Source organism: Prionailurus bengalensis, chromosome B3 (genome assembly GCF_016509475.1).
Source record: "Prionailurus bengalensis isolate Pbe53 chromosome B3, Fcat_Pben_1.1_paternal_pri, whole genome shotgun sequence".
Lineage (NCBI taxonomy): Eukaryota > Metazoa > Chordata > Mammalia > Carnivora > Felidae > Prionailurus > Prionailurus bengalensis.
Genome location: NC_057355.1, coordinates 63,196,263 through 63,202,649, shown reverse-complemented (window position 1 = coordinate 63,202,649; position 6,387 = coordinate 63,196,263).

The window sequence follows — 6,387 nt, the reverse complement described above, 5'->3', positions numbered from 1 at the left end:
TAAAGAAACCATACATTTTCCTTTATTTAAACTCTCCCAAACAAAAATAAAACAAAACACTGTGCTCTTTACATTTTTCTTTTTAAATTTTATTTATTTTGAGAGAGAGAGAATGAGTAGTGGAGAGGGTCAGAGGGAGAGAGGGAGAGAGAGAGAGAGAGAGGATCCTAAGCAGGCTCCATGTTCAGTGAAGAGTTGGATGTGGGGCTCGACACAAACCCTAGATCATGACCTGAGCCAAAGCCAAGAATTGGACGCCCAACTGACTGAGCCACCCAGGTGCCCATCTTTACATTTTTCTTAAGTCAAACCAAGCTGTTAACAGGGTGAAGAGTCAATGTACAAAGTATTCAATCAAAGTATATGAAGCCACTCTAAAAGTATCATTAGAGCAAATCCATTTGTGATTCCCATTCTTGAGAACAAATAACTGGTGAAACTCAAAGATCAGCTCTTCACTCACCTTCAGCTTCCTGGCAACCATAGTAAGGTTAGAATTGTTGGGAGCTGGTTGGTGATCGTGAAATGTGATAATACGGTGGAATTTTGGAATGGCATATTCATCAGCTTCCCCATGATGGCTGCTTTTCCTTGGAACTGTTCTCCCTCCCAGGACAAACTGTGTATGATGCTGTCATAAAGCCAGGCTCTTCCTGGTTTTCTATTCTGCTTTTTTTTTTTTTTTTTAAGCATATTGGCTCTTATCTTCCTAATTTCACTTCATGGTTATAAGAGGCTTCCCAGATCCAGACATCCCATACTCCAAGTTAGGAAGGTGGGCAATAGGGCCATGCCAACTGTGTCTCCACTATCTCCATCCTCTCCATACTTCTATATGGGTCACCACTAGATCATATGGCCATTCTCGGATGCGAGGGAAGCTGAGAGACTGGGGAAAAGAACTGTCATGACTGGGTTGGGAAAATCACGAGCTGCTGCTTGGGGCAGAGCCCATCATCATTGCAGGAAATCATCTTACTAGCAAAGGAGAGCAGGGGGAATTGGTGTTAGGTTGGCCAATGACTACTGATGGCTGCAGTGAAGTTAACTCGGCTGTGGGGGGCTCCTGGGCCCAAGGTGATGGTGAACAGGTAACTGACACAAGCTGGTCTGCAGTTAAAGGTGAGGATTGGGCGGCACCTGGGTGGCTCAGTTGGTTAAGCTGATGTTCATGTCATCTCATGTTCATGTCATGATCTTACATTTTGTGAATTTGAGCCCCACATCGGGCTCTGCTTCGGATCCTCTGTCTCCCTCTTTCTGCCCCTCCCTGCTCTCTCTCGCTCTCTCTAGAAAACAAATAAACATTAAAAAAAAAAATGTGACAGGGCACCTGCATGGCTGTGGGTTAAGCATCCAACTTCAGCTTGGGTCATGATCTCACGGTTTGTGAGTTCAAGCCCTGTGTCCCCGCTCTGTGCCGACAGCTCAGAGCCTGGAGCCTGCTTCAGATTCTGTGTCTCTCTCTCTCTCTCTGCCCCTCCCCCGCTCATGCTCTGTCTCTCAAAAAATAAATAAAACGTTAAAAAAAAATTGAAAAGGTGAGGATGGGGGTGGAAAGTAGTTAAAATCCTGTCCCTAAAACAGTCTGATGCCCCGTCTCCCCTTTTGGTGAGGGTCATGGGGAGAAACCCTGGAGGACCCAATCAGACAACTGCTCAGCAAAGTCCTCCACGGCCGCCTCAGAGCTCCTCCTTCCTCTGTGGGGTAAAGCTGCACAGGGGACTTCCACCCAATCACTGACCCCCGCTGTATTGCAGTTTTCTTTCCCAGTAGGCTGTCTTCACCCACTCAACGGGGCAGGGGGGATGGGGAGGCAGGTGGCTCCGGACAAGAATCTCATCTTATTTGTGACCCCGCTGCCCAGTTAATGCCTGTCATGTAATGGCAAACACTCAATAAAGATTTGCTGGCTGAGTGACTAAGTGACTAAGTAGAGGCTCCGGAGTTGGGTTGTGCTCTCTCAGTCTTGCCTGCGGTTCACTGTGTGACCTTGGGCAAATAGCCTCTCTGCACCTTGGTTCCTTGCCTATCAACTGAGAGAGCGGCCCTGGAAGATCTCCAAGACCTCTTCTCCTTCAGACATTTGAGGATTTTTACTTCCCACCATAGATGGAGGAACACCTCCAGACTTATTTCTTTGTTGTTGTTTTTTAAAAAATTTATTCATGTTTATTTACAGAGAGCGCACGAGCGTGTGTGGGGGGGGGGGTAGGGCAGAAGGGGCAGAGAGAGAGAGAATCCTAAGCAGGCTCTGCATTGCCAGCACAGAGCCGGTCATGGGGCTCAAACCATGAGATCATAACCTGAGCCGAAATCAAGACTAGGTTGCTTAACCCACTGAGCCACTCAGGCGTCCCAGTACTCATTTCTTTAGACTGACACATTAGGTATCCAGATATCTCCTGTTAAAATACACATTCACCATGTTGGGGAGGGTTAGGATAATAAAAAAGACCATTGGCATTACTGAGGAAAATTCTGTGGTGTTTACAATTGGCTACTCTCAGAGAAAAGCGTCTGGAGAGAGCGGGGGCATAGGAGAGGTAAGTGTTGATCTGGATAGGAAAGAAAGAGTCTGAAACAAGTTGTACTGTCCAGGTATTCTGGGACTAGTTGAAATGCTGCAAGAAATACACAGGGGACAAGGAGTCTGGATGACTGGAACATATGGGACATAAGAACAATGGGGAATTGTGGGGACACAGAAAGTCGCCAGAGAAAACATCAATTGCCCCTGTCTGTCTAGCAGCATAACTGAACACGAGGAGCCAGGCTGTGGATCACAGAGGGAGAGTGGGCAGGGATGGGGCGGGTACCCTGGCTAGCAGCCTGATGGGCGGCCCCATTGGGCAGCAGGAAGGCAGGATGCTGCCTGGAGCCATTGGCCTTCCACTGTGACACCCCCTGGGACAGTCCTCAGGGTCCTTGCAGGGCTGAAGCTGAACAGAAGAGGTAAGAAACTGTCTTCCTTGACTTCCAGATCTCCCCTCCGCTATGCGTGCGCAAAGAGTCAGATCTGAGGCAAGTGGCATTCTTCCCAGGGTGCCTACTTTTGTCTTTTTGCATAACCTGTCATGTTCTCTCCCCCTCACAGATATTTTTGCCTTGAGTATAATGGTGTTACTTTATTATTAGTCACTCACCTTAAGTAATTCACTTTTTTTTTTTTTTTTAAACTCCAAGTACATTGGATTAGTCACGACCCTTGGTCTATAGCCCTTTGTCTTCTTTGATCCAGGCCTGGCTCACCTTTGTGGTTATTTGTGTTTAGTTAATTCTTTATTTCAAAATAATATAAGGAGCACCCATGAACGCCCAGGACCAGAACTAAAACATGGACATACCTATATCTACCTATAAGCTCCTCCTTCATCGTATCGGTTTCTCTGCCACCCCCCCACCCCCCTGCCACCACTGATTTTTTTAAAATTTGATTGCCAAGGCTTATGAAGTATCACAACTACTACCAGGGCCTTGGGAGCACACCCAGTTCTGATTTTTTTTTTAAGTTTATTTGTTTATTTGAGAGAGAGAGTGCGAGTAGAGGAGGGGCAGAGAGAGAGGGAGAGAGAGAGAGAGAGAGGGAATCCCAAGCAGGCTCTGCCCTGTCAGCACAGAGCTTGACATGGGGCTCAAACTCAGGAATCATCAGAGTCCATGAGACCATGACCTGAGCTGAAGCTGGATGCTTAACCCACTGAGCGTCCCAGGTACCCGCTTCTGATTTCTAACTGGCTGCATGTGCTCATGCTCAGAGAGGCCTGAGCCTCAGTCAGTGATACGTGTTAGCAGCATTATGGGTGGAGTCACCAGCTCGCCATGAAGTCACATCGCGCACAAATAGATTTCACATCGTTCAAAAATTTTATCTAAGCCCGGGTTTCTCAACCTCGGCACTACTGACATTTTTTGGCTGCATCATTTTTTGTTGTGAGGGGCTGTCCTGTCTGTCGTGGGATGTTTAGCAGTGTACCTCTACCCACTGGATGCCAGGAGCACCTCTGCCCCTGCGCCCCTAGTTGTGACAGCCAAAAACGTCTCCTGGGAGAGGAGACAAAATCACTCCTGGTTGAAAACCATCAACCTAAGCAAATACTTGGCAATATCTGATTCAACACATTCAGTGGATCGAAAGCCCTAAAAGAAAAATACATGCGCGTTTGTGCTATGAGCCTCACAACACAAAGTGTGGTCCTGAGGAAGCAGCAGCCTGAACACCTGGGAGCCCCTTAGACGTGCAGCATCCTCGGGCCCCACCCCAGTCCTGCTGAATCGGGGTCTGCATTTTAACAAGCTCCCCAGGTGCTTCATGAAGTTTGAGAAGATCTGCTTCAGAGGTTACACAGACTCTGCTTCTCTGAATAAAGTGGACCCCGATGCTGTGTTTCTCAGTGGCGGAAGTTACTGTCGTTTTGGGTGGGACAATCCACGATTGGTGATTTGCAGGGCATCCCTGCCTCATCCCCATTGAATGCCCACAGGGACCCCCAGTCCCCAAGACAATCAAAAATACCTTCATCCTCCAGACACTCTCTGGGGAGCAGAACCACCTTGGGCGTGCAAACCTCTGGAGAGGAGCACTTTGTCCGACGTTAGGGCTACTTCTGCGGAGGTGTCCGGGAGGCACAGAACGATGCAGAAGTGAAAACAGCACAGGGCTCTCCATCACATCCTCAAGGTGGGAGGGCTATGGTGTCAAGTGATGAGCGCTGGCCACCACGGCCAACGGGAACATGTCAGAGCTGGGCACATCAAAGAGGGGAGAAGGGAGACCCAGGAACCCTCCGGGAGAGACAGGAGCCACAGCCTACAGCCCAACCAGTTAGGCCAGCTGTGGCAGTTCCCCCTGGTCCTGGATGGCCTCTTCGGGATCAAGCGAATGAGTGAAAACGGCTTGGCACCTGAGTGAGTCTGAGATGCCGAAGGGAATGCACCCAGGTCGGAGAGGTACCCATTCTGTGCCCTGCCCTGCCCTGCCCCCTTCTCACCTGGGTCTTGTGGGAGAAGAATCTTCAGGCTTTCCCAGAGCCGGGGTGATAGGAGGCTCCATGCCTAGGTGGGAAACTTAAGACCCAGCTTCCAGGCTGCAGCCGGACACTGCCTTACCCTGGGAGCAGAAGGAGCTGGGCTTGCCCTCCCACCTTGCTGTTTGCCAGGCACAGCGAGTCAGGGCCCCCCCCAGCCAGATCCCCACACCTCCTCCGAGCGCCTACCATTCTGACTCCCCACCGCCCCACAGATACCCAGAACATTCACCCTCTTGCCAACCTGCGCTGGACATCCCGTTCCTTCTGCCTGGAAAGCCTTTCTTTTCCTTCTAATAACTCCTAGTCATTTTCCAAGACCCCTCTTGGAAGCACGTTCTGACCTCTGCTTTCAGCGCCCAGGCTCGGGCGGAGGAGGGGCTGAAATCTCTTTTCAGCTCCCCTGACTCCAGGCACACACTGAATTATAACTCAAAAACTGCCATGTTACAGACTCTTTTTGTTGGGCACAGGACTTGTGCTCTTTTTCGTATTTGTATCCCTGGCCCCTGGCACGGCACCTGACACGAAATAGTAACTGTTTGTTGAATGAATGTAGGACATCCTAGAGTGCCTGGTCTAACAAGGTCATGCGCTATAGCCATTCTCTTTGGTTCGTTTCTGCCAGGCAGTTAACCAGTGTTTATGGAGTCCCAGCCTTGGGCCAGGTCCTGAGAAGCTGATGAGAAGCAAGAACTAACACGTCCTGCCTCCTGGTTCTTATAATCCCAGGAGGGACTCTGCGGAGCTGTGGCCGGCACAGCCCGTGGCTGCTGTGAGCAGCCTGCAGATCTAATCTCTTTGTTTGCAGTTGAGGAGGAAACTGCAGCCCATAGTTGGGAGGAATATACCTCCCAGACCCGCCTGTGCGGCAGGGTCTTCCTGGTGACAGCCGCATGGTGAGTGCTGTCCACTATCTGTCTGTTCCCGGCAGACATCTTCCCGGGGACAGACGCCAACCTCTCAAATACCAAAGCTCCCCTGGTGAAAACACAGGGACCCCATCTGGCAAATGCCCCAGCCCGTGCTCTCAGAATGCCCACCACCTTTCCTAAGTCCTCACAGGAGGGCCTGGATGGAAAATCAGAAACAGGATCAGATTGATCCACTTCTGTCTTTGGTTCTTAGGGGATGATGTTGTTTCTAACTTTGCCTGTCCTCTGGATTCTCTTCTCTCTGCTCCAGTTTGGGAGCCTGTGGTGGAAGCAAGGCATCGAAACTTCATGTGTCTTGAAGACCGCTGTGGAGAAGGGAAGCTTGTGTGGTTCTGTCCTGGCTCAAGAGACTGGGGTTCTCATCACTGGCAAGTTCAAGCCCAGGGGTGAGCCTCGGATTCTGAAATGTGAAGAATTCCTCTAAT